Raw genomic sequence first — 16,324 nt, forward strand, 5'->3', positions numbered from 1 at the left:
GTCCTGAAATAAGTTTTTGTCAGAGGCCACGATTTTCGAGACATTCAAGAAAAACGTACAAGAGCGACTTTGTAACGCGCCCACACGCACAGTCAGCCCTTCCGGTCATTGCGTTTAGTATGTTGTCCATGGCACTCACTCCTACTAATGTACTTCACGAATTATTTCTCATTTTCGATCTCGTTTGGCCTCCGTTGACTGGGCTATTACGCTGCCGGCTTATTAGGCTATTTCGTTAACATTATTAATTTTAAATTTCCCCGTGAGGGTATTGAAGGAAAAAAGAATTCTGTAAACGTAATTCAAAGCCTAATTACGTTTAAAATTCGATCTACATTTAGCCCTTACAAGCGCAGTACTTTCGTAGTAAAAACGATTTAATAGTTAATTTTATTCTGTTAAAATTCACAAAATTGTAAAGTAAAAATTTACACAAATGTAAATTTTACAATTTGTAAGTGCACGAGTACACCGGTGGAACAATAATAGCACACTCTATGAAGGTCAAAAAAGGTCGAATAGAAGAAGCAGTCGGCGTAGTTGTTCATACTGAACATCCTGACCGATGGGTACAGAGGGTGGGGCCGGGGGGGGGGGGGGGGGGGCGTCTGGAGGTCACTTTCGTCCGCTTGTCTTGAATAACTCAAATACCGCGTCCTCTAGCGGAAGTGTACAACAATACAGAATTACTTCTCTTTAGCAGGTGTTTCCACTTAATCAGCGGCCGCCTGTTCTGCGTACTGGTGAGGAGATGGCCGGTATGCACGTCGCGAATCGATTTCGTTAATACAGTGGAACACTATCACACTCGTTGACAAGGGGACCGTGCCTACTTCCCCTCACCGATTTGGTTCATATTGACGGGGTGTGTAAATAGGATAACGCAATATTCATCCGTTTTTGAGAAAGTGAAGTTTGAAAGTTTTAGATGTGTATGTGCTGTAACCTTTGGTAGGGGTACGTCTGCTTACGGAATCATCGGTGGAGCGAGTCGGCGCTTAGTTTCGCATGCGCGGGGTCTCCTGATCGAATCTCGCTGCCGGTAGTTTACTTTTCATTCCCACTTAGTTATAACAACCGATTTATTCCAACCGTGAAAATTATAAATATCGAATTATTCATTTACTATTTTTCGAATATTTAACACGAAAAAAGGGGAAAATTTTTATTAAAGAGACTGGAAATGAAAAAAGAATACACGAGAACTTTTCAGTCACAACACTGCAGTGATTTTACTTATGTTATTGTAGCTACATTTGTGACACGTACAATGTGTAGCCTATACAGCACATCTACCTCTAAAGCTATATCTACATGACGACTCAGCAATTCCCAGCCAAGTGATTGGTAGTGCACTTAAATCTTTCTGTGCGAGCTCTGGTTTCTCTTATTTTATTATTATAATCATTCCTGCCTATTTAGGTGAGCGACAACTAAATATTTTCACATCCTCAATAGACAGTTAGTGATTGAAATTTAATAAGCCGCAATGAAAAACGCCTGTGTTTTAGTGATTGCCACCCCAATTTACGTTTCATGTTGGCGGCGTTCTCTCGCCTATTTGCGATAGGACAAAACGAGCTGTCCTCCGCCGATCATGTCTGACGCGGGTCGCACACCAGTACTCCAGAAGAGGGGGACAAGCGTAGAGTAAGCAGTCTCTTTAGTAGGCCTCACGCATTTTCTCAGAGTTCTGCCAATAAATCTTGCTCTTTGGTTCGCTTTACCCACAACACTATCTATGCGATCGTTCTAACTTAAGCACAGCACGAATCGAGATGATACTGATCGTAGAAATATGGAAAACAATTATCACGGCATACAGCAGATGTTTGTATATATTTTTCATGTCCACATTTTTTTCCATTGTGAATTGCAAAACAAGCTTGCTTTACATTCATAACGAGTTTCACCAAATTTCACGACCTACCACACATATCGAAGCATAGGACGGAATACTGGTGTGGACAAATGACAAAAAGAAGAATTGGCGGTAGCGAGATTCGATCCGAAGACGTTGCGCTTATGGAACTCAGCGCTTAATCGCTCCGCTTCGGACACGTTGTACATTAGCGACTGTAGAGAGCATAGTGGTAAGCGGGAAATTGTCGAACTCGATTTTCTCGAAAACGTTTGACAGTTGCGTCTCCCTATTTACACACGTTCAATTCCTAGTCGTGCCCTACACACCTTGTCAATACGCATCAAAACAGTGAGGGGAAGTTCGCGCCGTCCGCTTCTGGGCTGTTCCCGGAGTTAACGCAACCTCCTCACAACACATCTGCATATGTGTGAGAACTGTCGTGTTAGTCTGTGTTTCCTGTGATATGTTTAAGTGATTCCATTTTACGGGCTTTTCGCTGTTGTGAAGATATTTTTTCCAGAAGAAAGGTAACTGCTATAACAGTTCGAAAAACCGTAATTACAGTACCACTCCGTACCGAGCCACCAGAGACCACGAGTCTCCTACACCACAACACTTGGAGAACGCCGTAAACCACACACACGCTTATGGCCGTGGTTACTTGTCCAGTCATACAGCAATATTTTCACAGCTCTCCGCTGGTTTTCAGTCGGGTATTTAGTAAAGCTTCACCAATATAAGGTAGGTGGCGCAATATAGTGCCGATTTTCTTGCACGAAAGCTGACGAACCTGTTGCGACTTACAAGTGAGCACTAAAAAGCGTATTAAAATCTGGCTGTGCAAAATCTACCGACGTCATTTAATCGCAAAGGGATCGGTGTTTTCAACTATATCGTGTATATTACTCTATTAATTCTCAAAACAGACCACTGATTACTTATTTGTCCAGATGTATATATCTCCACTACATTACGATTTCCGCGGTCATGGTTTCTCTGTTTTAGCATTATTTTTACCACTGGTCATAGTTACCCCAGGATTATAGATGCACTGTTTATTGAACAGTGTTGATGCTAATGACAGTGTGGAACTGAGCAATACATACATTAACCGTAGATATGTAAACGAATGCTCATTTGTGATTGTTAACTTGCCTACAACTAAGAAAAACCAGTGTAAGTCACGTATTGCGGAGATTGGAAGCTGTCGCGGTTTAGGCAGTGATTCAGGTACAACATATAATGTCAGACACCTCCAGAAACAGGGAATGAAGTTTGTTTGGCCAGTGTCCCGCACCGTACGAGGATCGGCAGGGTTAAGCATGGATTTGGTAGGGTTAATTTTAAGGAGCGGCCAGATGCCCTTCCTGCCGCCACCCCATACCCCACCGGCACGGAATTAGTGCACCCCGTCTGTCTGTGTATAGTGTATACCATGAAATAGTACGACCGTTTTCAAATGTCTGCGAGACGTGTAACTGAAGCGGTACGTGGGGACCAGCCCGGTATTCACTTAGTGGGATGTGGGAAACCGCCTAAAAAACCACATCCAGGTTGGTCAGCACACCGGCCCTCGTCGTTAATCCGCTGGCCGGATTCGATCCGGGGCCTGCGCGCCTACCCGAGTCCAGGAAGCAGCGCGTCAGCGCTCTCGGCTAACCCAGCGGCTCAAATTTGAGGTATTGTATTACACTAAATTTGGAGCCATGTGTGTGGCACTCCATCCTAGTACCTTTTGTTATAATTTTGATAATGGATCATACTATTTAAGTCGAGTACCATACTGGGATTTTTCCTTTTATGACGCTCAATAAAGCATTTGCGAAAGCTTTAGATCGATGTATTTCTTTCTGGGTGATCAAAGTTTCATTACTACGGTCGCAGGTTCGAATCCTGCCTCCGGCATGGATGTGTGTGATGTCCTTAGGTTAGTTAGGTTTAAGTAGTTCTAAATCTAGGGGACCGATGACCTCCGATGTCCCATAGTGCTCAGAGCCATTTCAACCAAAGTTTCGTTGTGTTTTTGAAATACTGACCACAGATAGAATGGTTGCTGACTGTCGTGGATGTATAGGCCGGCCAATGTGTCCCCAAATCCAACTTTGACCACCTACAATTTCTGTAACTACTTCTTCATATTAGAAAATGTATTGTGCTAATTAGTGTGTAATTGTTTCATCCAAGACCCTATGGTCGCTAACAAATATTACAGAAGTTCAAAAACGGTCACGATAACCACGTTTAAATCTGGAAATCGGTCTCAATATTCATTTGACTGCTCAACATGTTACGTGGGATAGGATAGTGGACGAAGAAAATGATTTTATAGACGATAACGCGATTAATAGTGTTCAAGGTTGTAGTACTAGTGGCAGTGCGGGAAACAGCACACCTCAGAGAGGAGCTAACAGTTATTGTCGCTATGAACCTTCACCAGAAAACAAATCCGGTAGTGTTAGTATTTCTACAAAATTTTCAGAAGAACGTCTTGAACGTGTTTACGTCGATTATCATACACCTCCACGGAAAGTTGCAACCTACAGCTCGTTATTCCGTCTATAAAAAGCACAACGAGCATTAATATTTCCTTATGTGGAGAGAAAGAGACGCAATGAGCATCCATTTCGAGGAAACAAGGCAATGAGAGGACTGGAGTCAAAATAACGCACTCGCGGTAGCGTTCTCTCTTCCCGAGCATGGGGTCCGATTCCCGGCGGGTTTAGGGATTTTCACCTACCCCGAGATGACTGGGTGTTGTGTCGTCTTCATCGGCATCATTCATCCCCATTACGCTGGGAGGAAGGCAATGGCAAGCCACCTCCACTGGGTCCTTGCCTATTACGGCGGTGCGGGTCTCCCGCATCTTTCCCCTACACTCTGTCAAGAAGCATGGGACTTCATTTGCAGTTTCATTTCCACCCCAATTTCATATGGCAAGGAATGAAGGAAAATGCGTGCATTACTGGCACCTGAAATTTTAGGGAAAGCAAAAAGCAGTAGGAATTGGCCACACAGTGTTTAAGTGTTGTGCACCTTTCATAGCACGTCTCAAGAAAGAATAGAGAATGTGTCGTAGACACAGCGAGAGATGTACAGGAAGACCAAGATATTCGCCAGTCTGGGGCCCGTTTTGTCGAAGAAGTAAACTAGAAAACTGCAAGTTTCCAGATACAGCCACTGTGCATTTGGAACACTAATCAAGGTGGATTTAATTATGAACTACCTTCTGGTGTCCCACTACCTAAAAAAGAGGAAAGATGAATAGTTAGCTGAGTCGAGTCTGCACACAATACAACTCATAATTACACAACAGGTGTTCGACTTGCAATGAGTCGACACCTAACATAATTGATTCTATGATAAAATTGTATATTCGTCTTCAGGAAAGTAGCTTTCAGAACGAAAACTAAAAACACTGTTGTAGACAACCTTCCACCAAACATATATATGGTGGGCAGCACAAGCGGATAAAATTTGAAACCACCATTTAGACTCCTTTTTCGTGAATTATGTTAATGAGAAAATCCCACATAACCAGAAGTATATATTACTTAGTGGTTCCTGGAGTGCCGATAAGGTCACAATAATAGTAAATTATTAATTTGCGAGTAAAAACGTCGAATGCACTATCATTCCACCAAAAACAACGCAATACGTACTGCCTTCGGTTCTGTATTTCTTCTGGCAGCATAAGATGTATGCAAGAAAGATAACAGACTAAATGGACTCTCTGCAGTGACTTCGACACTAAATTACGAGATGGAATTTTCATAATGGAAATGTATTCTGTTAGTGACAACCAGCTGTCTGCTCCAGAGTAGCAGCCCGTGCTTCAATATTTCTGGCAAGTGGCCGGATACAACCCTGCCGCACAGGTTGCTGAATTCAAGAATGTTACTCACGTGACATTTGATTTCGCAGCTCAGTAATACGATTACGAGGTTTGTCCAGATATTGCTTTCGCCAAGTGTGCGTATTGTAATCCTACAAATTTTTCGTGCATTTTGTATACGAACCTTGTGTACATTTTCATATTCCGATAGTGGGGAAACTAAGTGACAGTGGCACGCAGAGCTTCTAAATACAATTGGAAGAGTGAACTGGTGTTCGAGCCGGGAGAAGTGAGTAGCACGGGGACGCCGCTTACCTGTGGGGGAGGCCGCGACTGCAGGCGGCTGGTGTGACGTCAGCTGGCGCGCGGTGCTCACTCGCGGACGTCGCGAAGACAACTGAGCGTCCGGGCCCGGCGGCGGCGGCGGCGGCGCCTCCGGAGGTGGGGGCGTTGGCTACGCTCGCTCACACTTGTTATCGCCCACACTCACTCCGTGGAAACGCGGCCGCACCTCGCTAATCGCTGAGCGCCTCAACTGACGTGGCGCCGGATACACCGTAATGGGCCCCCCTTGCCTGCCGTTCACGTTCGAGAGCCAAGAACGCAACTAGTGACTGGTCGCCCGTAAAGTTCCCCTAAAAACACTCCTAGGAACAGTAATTCACTGCAAATCCGGTGATTAGGTCTTACGTCGCCTACTTAACAGTGTCCAGCAAAGTCAATGGCAAAGACTGAACAATATAAACTATAAAAAGCTATTCCCACTTGACCCGAAAAAGAAAAACTTGTACAAACAGTTATACTTCCAGTTACTGATTACAGCGATGTTATCCCGCAAGGCCTTTCTCAGGAACGTTCACGGCGCCTGAACTCGTTACGAATGCCTGTGAACGTTATATATGTGATGTTCAACCCTTTGATCACATTTCACCATCATACGCACAGCTATCGTGCGTGCAGACAAGGGCAGAGTTCTGGCTTCAGGTACCGTCTTTCCAGTGAATACTGTCCCTCACATCTCTCCCAGACTTCAACGATCTTGTCTGAGCATCACGAAAGAACCATCCCTTCCCATCAGAACAAAATCCTTTCCGTCCCACTCCATTGTTTAGCCGCCTTCTCGAAGTCCTTCTCAGTAGCAGGAACCCGACTCTGGAATAAGCTCGCTCATTATTTTATAGAACTGAACAACACCTCCAGCTTCAGGAGACGCGTAATCACGTATCTACTGAAACAACAATAAGGATAACCACTGTCCCTGTACGCACCCGTTACCTCTGTGCATCCATCCCTCTTCCCAACCTGATCTTTCTCATTCGACGCCGCACGGTATTAGTCGAGCGGTCTAGGAGCTGCAGTCATGGACTGTGCGGCTTGTCCCGGCGGAGGTTCGTGTTCTACCGCGGGCATGGGTGTGTGTATCTGTCCCTAGGATAATTTAGGTTAAGTAGTATGTAAGCTTAGGGACTGATGACCTTAGCAGTTAAGTCCCATAAGATTTCACACACATTTTAACGTTTTTCTTTCTCATCCCCCAGTGTTCTTCGCGGATGCAGTCTCCCTAAATTTCCTTTTCTCGGACTCACTATATCAGAAAACATCTGCTCTGTACACCTATAAATTCTTTTTATGTTTCCCACTACCATTATTGTCATCATCATCACCATGATCATCAACATCGTCAACAACATTACTATTACTGTTAGCACTACCAGTGTTAGCAGGTGACGGTAATATTGGCTTTGTTAGTTGGTAGTCTGTGTAATTTACCCTTGCTGCCACTTCAGACACTCATATCATTTTAACACTACTAATATTAAAATTATTATTTTTAAGGCAACTGTGATGTGACAGACCCTGCATTTGTAAAATGCTGGTCCCCTGTCAGATAGGACCTGATGGCCGTGACCAGATAAGATTAATCAAATAAATAAAATAAACACATGCAATGTATTCAGCACCAGCAGACGATTGCATTCTAAGGTTGACGAAGAAAAGCGAAGAACACTGCTGATTCAAAAGGAGCGAATGTACAAGAGGCGTAGTTCGATTGTTACGAATAACAGAGCTATGATACGTGCCTCCCATAAAAACGTAGGAAAGTTTGTGCAATATTTATTGATTTCGAATAAGCCTTTGAGACAGCTGTGGAGTAAAGTTTTTGATGTCCTTAAAAAGATCAGAAGTAACCGGAAGGTAAAGAAGCTAAAAGCAATTCATATGTCATACAAAGATCGAAAGAAGTAAAAATACTAGATGAGATGACACAAGGAATTAAAATTAAGGCAGGTTAGTCGGGACTGTTTGTTGTCTTTTTACCTACTCTGTCCCACATTAATTTAAAAACTGCTTTCAGCAAAAGGGTGCTGGGACGCTAGGAGAAAATCTGATCAAACGTGTAAGATTTGCTGATGACATGATGTTAGTAAATAAAAAGTTAAAGCTAATTAACAAAATGTTATAAGACATGGGCACCAGCTCTGAGGAATATAGAATCAAGATAAGTGTGAAGAAGAATAAACCCATTAATTTTACGAAGCAATCGAGGAAGCTAAAAGCGAAAATTTGTGACGAAGTGGTGCAAGAACTTTGTAATATCAGATAACTAGGATCCAAAATAACCAGTGACATAACATGCAATGGGAAATACAAACAGCTGCCGCAAAAGAAATATTTTACAGAAGAAAGGGTATCTCTAGAGACCATCAGATAAACAGTCAAGGAAAAGATTAGTGAACTGTGTTGCACGGAGTGTGTAGAATTGCTACAAGATCTGTAGTTATATTTTCTTTAGTTGTAATGAGCAAGACTTGATTTATTGTTACCACTTATATGCAAGATCATGACGCCGCGCAGTGGACCACCCCGAATCAAAAGCAGGACATAATAGAAAAATGGATGTAAAATCCTACAAAAGTGTCTCCTTTTTTGATTCTTTGGGTCGCTAAATAGGTATCCGATGTCGGAATTACAAAATTCAAATGGCAGATCAAAGATTATAAAATTAGTGGGATCGAGCAAAGCTTCGGGTTGGGTTGGGTTGTTTTGGGGGAAGAGACCAAACAGCGAGGTCATCGGTCTCGTCGGATTGGGGAAGGAAGTCGGCCGTGCCCTTTGAAAGGAACCATCCCGGCATTTGCCTGGAGCGATTTAGGGAAATCACGGAAAACCTAAATCAGGATGGCCGGACGCGGGATTGAACCGTCGCCCTCCCGAATGCGAGTCCAGTGTGCTAAGCAAAAAAAAAAAATGGTTCAAATGGCTCTGAGCACTATGGGACTCAACTGCTGAGGTCATTAGTCCCCTAGAACTTAGAACTAGTTAAACCTAACTAACCTAAGAACATCACAAACATCCATGCCCGAGGCAGGATTCGAACCTGCGACCGTAGCGGTCTTGCGGTTCCAGACTGCAGCGCCTTTAACCGCACGGCCACTTCGGCCGGCGTGCTAAGCAAAGCTTCGGGTATAAAGTGTTGTGAGGTCACTGATAACGAATTACAAGTCTAAATTGTCATATCGAAATGTTTTATTCGATATTATACATTTTTCAATGGAAATCATAGTCATATTCGTCGCTTGTGTAATTATTGCTCTCAAAAGGCACTCTGTCGGGTTTGCTCCTCAGAGATGGTTCGAGAAGCAGATCTTTTACATCATTCGGCATCTGTTTACGTTCTTGGATTGCAATTTTTTGGACTCCCGAGATGGATGGATCCGAAGATGCCAAAAGCCGGTGGAATACGACACGGATCGTGTTTTGACGGAAATATTTGCGTGTCACATCTTCTCGGGTAACATCGCGTATCCTTATTTCGAACTTCCTGCGCATCTCCAGGTGACCGATTAATCGGCGAGGATCATCTTCGATTGTGGAGTGTCCGTATATCAAAAATACAATAGGCGTTGGTCATTATTGCAGAGTCTGGTGAAGCTACCTCCGGACTTTCGAGAAATATACATTTTTTTCAGAATTCTTGATAGACATGTTTTACTTCTAGAGCTCTCAGAACAAAATTTAAACAGTTCTGCAGCATTTCGCGGAAAATCAAAATTACTCTGGGGAATTTTAATCTTATAAAACAATATTTCCCAGGTTGCGAAAGAATTATCATCACAATGCCGAATAGATCCCGAGGAATTCTACAGAAAATCGTCATGACATTTTTTCGTGCATATAATAGTTTCTGAGACAATTATGATAACGAGGGACCCATTTTTACAGTGTGGCAGTACCGTACGATAATAAAACGACTGTCCACTAAAATGCGCAAATATATGTTCGCAAATAGGTTTGAACTCGTTAACTGCAGTACTGAGGTGGAAGGAGAGCCATGCATAAAAGCGGAGCGACGCAGAAGAAATTTTGTAGCCAACCATTTCGGATAATATCCGTACTATTTTAGTTTTAAGCCGATATACGTCGTTACAATAGTTAAAAATGTAAAACATACCTTCCGGAGTGGCAGCCATTGTATTTTATCCTGACAACTAGGCAGGATCGGTGCCGTATACTAAACAGGCCACTCAGTATCTGAAAAATGTGTCGTTGTCCGATTCACTGTTTACCGGCAAGTGTCACTGCACGCATCATATTGACCTGTGGCTGGAATGAGGCAGCGCGATCTGCACGATATTTCGCGGAACTAAAGTCGTAACGCGCACTTTTTCATTTGTGTTCTGTCCGGGAGTTGAAGCGAGTTGGCCCACTGAGCGCTTGTATTAACGCCACAAACATCCTCACTGTCTCTCGCCTCCCCTTTCTGTTGACATGTGTTACGGTTTCATCACTCGTATTTTAACTAACTTTTTCTTAACGCAGATCCTTTTAAAACTTGTGACTTCGAAAGATAGCATCGGCTAAACAAAATCACGTCGGCGTCAGCGCATACCGACTTTGCCAAATACTAATATTTCTGCAACTATTTTTCGTAATATTTCTTGTGTGAATATCAATGTCACTTGTGTTTCATTTCCGAAGACACTCGACTCTTAGTCTTTACACACTTTCTACGAAGTAACAAGATCAATACAAAATCCAAATTCAAGATTTGTTTAACCGCCGATCTCTTTTCTTTTCACGATTTATTTTCGCAAGTACATTCGCAGAGGTATGCAGTAACTTCTCAGTAACAGAATTATATTTCCAAATCAAATTTTTTGTGATTTCTTCAAGAACTGATACAGAATTGAAGATATTTTTACAACATTTATTGTTTTCAGTATAATAATGTTCATAGAGACCCTTGACAACATGGCCCATTGAATTCTACTTACCAGACGTTGCTCAGGCGAGAAAAGGTGGCGATGTTTCAGCCAACAATTTGAAACAGTACATTCCCCCCCCCCTCCCCCCCCCCCCCCCTCCTGCCGAGCCGGGAGACATTAGGTCGTAATATTACTGTGCAATTGATGACGCTGAATGTAAGTAACACACACGTGCCAAGCGTGCAATCGAAACGTCAAGTTTTGTTTGTTAAAAAGCTAATGAGAAAATTTAATCAGCTGTGGGATAGTAATCATATGCAACTCTTTACATTCAAGTATTAAATATTGTTTCTTAACAAAAGGTTATAAAGGTAACAAAGTGAAAAATAATATTCGCAAAAATGTAAAAATCATCGTCAAAAATGAGCAAAGGAAGAGTTACAGCACATACAGATGGCGACCAATGAATTGAAACGTTTTGACCGCCTCGTGTAGTTGAAAAAATGAATTAGAACGACAGTCTATCTTTCCAGATTTACACGCGTTCCCCTACAAATACCTCAGTTATTGACTGAGCCTTAAGCCGGCCGTTGTGGCCGAGCGGTTCTAGGCGCTTCAGTCCGGAACCGCGCGACTGCTACGGTCGCAGGTACGAATCCTGCCTCGGGCATGGATGTGTGTGATGTCCTTAGGTTAGTTAGGTTTAAGTAGTTCTAAGTCTAGGGGACTGATGAGCTCAGATGTTAAGCCCCATAGTGCTCAGAGCCATTTCCACCAATACAAACAGACACGATATAGTGGTGAAATCAAACAGGTGGGTGATACAGCTAGACTGTAAAAAATAAATCTTTTTAAGAGGACAGTAGAAATATAGTAGCTGAAATAAAGGAAAAAATGGTACATGTGAGTAAGAGAGGCAGGATTCCAACCTGAGACCGTAGCGGTCGCGCGGTTCCCGACTGAAGCACTTAGAACCGCTCGGCCACACCGGCCGGCTGTCTGCTTGTATTATGGGATCTGTTAAGGACAAGATTATTTTGTTCAGCCACATTCTTGGAACATGTCAACAAAGTTTATTGTTCTACTTACGTTCTTCTAAGAAAAAATGTTCATTAGTTAATGGGTCACATATTGTATCGTAGTTAAATATTCTTACGTCGCATTTTCACTGAAGTAATTCCTCTCGTTTTGTTTCTAAATCTAACAGTAACATTTTTCATCTCTGCAAACGGAGATGCTCTGTAGATATACCAGTTGAAAATCTGTGATCGTACGAAAGTTTCACTGCGCCGCGTATTTATCTTTGCACCTCATGATGGCATAATAGCTGAAAACCGGTTTGTGAAATAAATAACGAAGTATCGTAGATTGTTACACCAGTGCCCTGTGCGTTTTCATTTATAATATATAAAATATTCTACTAACCAATGGAAAAAGCTATATTCCACTTGCAGAAACACTGATTCTGGAAGGTGATTCGCTCCTGAGTCCAGATCTAGTTTCAGAAGTTCAAGAGTGGTAACAGCCTCAGTTTTCATGTCGTAACGGTTTCTGTAAATACTTACAGCAGCGCGTGTAGCTGGCTCCGGCAGCATCGTCAGGATTTTCCACGGTGGTCACGGTATTACAAATGAAGGCCACGTCATATTCCTTGGAGAAATATTCAGAACATGTGGGACGACGGGCACGAGAAACACTCATTTTAGAATCGCAAAGAAGAAGATTCCGTCTATGCAAAAGTCATCCTTTTCCTTCGAGATACTTAAATCAGAAATAAGAACGTTGAACCCCCTAGGCATAAAAAGTGGTGACTGATATGATTCACATTGTCCTTGAAATGTTGGGTCGGCGTGCGTACCTTCTTCGCTAAAATATTCTGCATGTTTATCACCGCATAGCTGGCCACCCGTCGTTGCGCGGGAATGTATTAACTCACATCTTTTCTTGATGCACCTGTCCCTTCGCCCTCTCCTCCTTTCCCTATACGCATCCATTGTCGGCATACTGGATCTGATACTATTGCATATGCACTATCGCAGCCTACAAAGTTAATTTTCCTACCGATATTCATGCCTTTATAGTGATTTGCACTACTGTACCTTTTGCGGAGTTGGCCACTAGACGTCACAACTGGTGGACGCGCCGCTACAAAAGGAGGCGGTCAGTACTGTGAGGTCAGGAGAGGAGCAGAGAGAGCGCAGCGCTGCGGTCAGCGCTGTTCAGTGACTTCGAATGTGCACTAGTACAGTCACTGGATGTCAGCTGAGTAACAAATCCGTCAGGAACATTAAATCCCATCCAAAGCTGTACGAGTCGACTGTCGGTGGTGTCACTGTGAAGTGGAAAAGCAGGGGGAGGACCACAGCTAAAGCGAGCCCAGCCAGAGGTCACGTGGTGGCCGTCGATCATTGCGAAGGATGGTTGTAAGAGGTCGCACGAAATCAGGGGGAGGAATCGTGGGTGAGTTCCAAAGTGCTACCGTGAGTCCAGGTAGCACAGTGGCTGTGCTTTTGGAGTTAAAAATATGCCGACGCAGTGGGAGAGCAGCTGCTCGGGAGCCACACGCCCCTGTGCTCGGTGCTGAGTGTCGCCTGACGTGGTGCAAAGTGAGACGTCGCTTCACGGTGGATGATTGGAAAGGAGTGATGAATCGCGCGATACCCTGTGGCAATCCTGTGGAGAGGTTCGGGTGTGGAGAATGCCTGGAGACCGTTACCTGCCCTCACTTGTGGTGCGAACAGTGAAGTACTCAGGGGATGCTATGAGGGGTGTTCCTCGCGGTTAGGGTGTGGTCGCGTTATTCTGCAAAGAAAACGCTAAATGCGGAATGGCGTGACCACGTTTTACAACATTTAATACTGCTTACGGTAGACGGACGTGTTTGGAGATCACAAAACAGCGTCTGTGAGGCAGCAGGTTGTGCACAAAAACATTCCTGCAAGCGAATGGCCTCCCAAAGTCCCGAGCTCAACTCGATTGAAGACATCTGCGTGACAGCGTTGACTCTGCTGCACGATCCAGAGTCCGACATCGCTACCTTCACTGGTTTCAGCACTCGGGGGAGAACGGGTTGCTATTCCTCCACAGACATTGACACCTCACTGAAAATGTTTTCAGGTCGTCAAAAAGCGTGGACACACCCCATATTAATGTCCACTGTGATGTACAGACGGTAGCAGAGCCAGGATGGGGAAGGTGTAGGCCCATTTATTTGGTCCAACCCTTGTTGACACAAATTTATTATTTAACAATAATTGGTTATACATCCAAGTTAGTACAATTAACAGTTTAAAAGGAAATGTTGCCAATAAAAAAATTTTTTTAAAACATTCTCTAGGAGAACATGCAGCCCCACTCTGAAACATTACATAAAGGTACTGTTTGTAAAAGGTATAAAGGTATATTTTATCGTACGATAGTGCAACATGTACGAATATTAACAATTACACCAGAAAAATATTGAACTTGTGATTTCTACTACATGTAAATCAAACCTAAAAAAATCTAATTTCGCAAGAGTGCAACAAATTCCAGACAGCCTGATTAAAAAAAAAAAAACTGGCATGATAATCAGTTTTTTTTAAATTTCACTTAAGCTGATGTAAACCCTACACAAATGTCAATATCATGTGACATCAGTTCACCTTTCGCGACAAATACACAAAATTTCTAAAATATTTTATATCAGTTAAGTAAGCTACAAAACAGAAATAACATTAACGATTGGTGACATGAGTAAACACTGTCAAGTTTTCAATTTCACGACGGTTGTGTTATCTAGCAAATTTTCATTTAAATAGTTCCCCCACGTGTTCCAAAATCAATTCAGTCAGTCTCGAGAAGAAACACAACTTAATACACAAATATGGCAATATCAAGAAATAGATGGGTTTATCCCAAGCAATATTAGTAGAATTAGGAAATTTGCAATTTAAACGCACCAATTTTAACAAAGTCTAATGTAATAATAATTTGGTCAGAACTTTCATAAAATGATGGATGATAGTGGATACCGTGCCATACACTATGAAACAAATTAAGAATTATTCACAGTAGACACCTGGCACATGATGACATTTTCTGAAGTATTTCAAATCACAAGATGTTGGCTACAAGTACCAACCCCATAATAAAGTAATGATCATGAAATAAAATAAAAGTATATGAAAAATTTCGGCCTTAGCCAGGTGACGAGAACCACACCGATGCAGTTTCCTGTTACACTCGAGTGCTAGGCCCGACAAACCACAGCTGGTCGCGGAGAACCACGCTAAGCAAGCGAGCATTCCGTCCTCCCCACATGCTCGCAAACAGCCACACTCCACGCAGTCCTTAATCGGCAGGCTCCAGTTGACTCCCCGCCGCTTCCGTCCTGTCGCCATACACCGCCCGATCCGCCCTCCCAAAACCTTTGCTCCGCCGACCAGCGCCCACAGCGCTCAGCGACCACGCCCCCTACCGCTGCGGCGAAAACGAGTGAAATAATCTCGCGGCTAAATCAAAAATGCTGAGCCGTGACACGGCTCATCCACTAACAGGAGTTCGGATACGTTCCGTCAGGTAGTCTACATACTTTGCAAACAACTCTAAAGTGTATGGGAAATCGTACTTTGCGAGACCCAACATTTGAGCATTTCTTCCTCTTGCAGTCGACTATGGAACGCGCACGAATGACAGCTTAGAAGTCTCAGTAACTTGTCTCATCTCGTATTCACGGTCCATACGGGAGAGACAGGTATTGGGGAGAAGAATATCTAGATTCTTCTCTTAATAGTGGCACTTAAAATTTTGTAAGAAGGCTGTGGTGGGGTAGTTCGCACCTATAGGAGTGTGCCGATTCAGGTGTCGTACATGTTCCTGAGTCGAATAAAATTGCGAGCATTCGGACTGCTCTTCTTTGTATACTTCCAGTATCCCCTGTGTCAACGACTGTTTGGCACGGGTCCCACACAGTTCAGCGATATTATAGCGTGGGTCGCACAAGTGACTCGTAAGGAGTACCGTTTCTAGGGTACTGCTTTTTTTCCTTTTGTGAAGGGCACAGTTTTCCGCTTCTGTGCATTTAAAAGCAACTTGAAAACCTCGGCATCACTTTGAAGACTTTTGAAAAATTCCGTCTGAATATTTCTGACTATTACTCCGTTGGAACTGGAACGTTGTAACCTAACAGGTAGCTGGTCTGTCCCTGGAGTGACGTCACAGCGAACTCGCTTCGCACCGCAAGGACGTTCCCATCGCGGTCCGCCGCGCGTCTCACACTTGCCGGTTGCCGACCATACGGTTGTGCTGCGGTGGCGAACAAAACTTTACTTTCAGTTTTGTTTCTTGGTATCAAAAAAGCTGTGTTACTCGCCTGTCACCTGTTTACTGGTTCGCGACGTCGCATGCCACGTGCCCGGTCCCTGCTTGCCGACCGTAGCC

The 16,324-nt window shown here is 43.5% G+C and overlaps 1 protein-coding gene across 1 annotated transcript in view; it reads right to left on the minus strand.

Annotated features, from left to right (window-relative positions):
* The window catches only part of LOC124552497 (angiotensin-converting enzyme-like), a 227,308-nt gene extending 221,229 nt beyond the window's left edge, over positions 1–6,079 (minus strand). Inside the window, exon 1 of the mRNA XM_047126780.1 lies at positions 6,012–6,079. The gene's annotated coding sequence lies outside the window, so the exon portion shown is untranslated. The remainder of the gene's footprint in view (positions 1–6,011) is intronic.
* Positions 6,080–16,324: the final 10,245 nt, after the last annotated feature.

Source organism: Schistocerca americana, chromosome 10 (assembly GCF_021461395.2).
Source record: "Schistocerca americana isolate TAMUIC-IGC-003095 chromosome 10, iqSchAmer2.1, whole genome shotgun sequence".
In the NCBI taxonomy this organism is placed as follows: domain Eukaryota; kingdom Metazoa; phylum Arthropoda; class Insecta; order Orthoptera; family Acrididae; genus Schistocerca; species Schistocerca americana.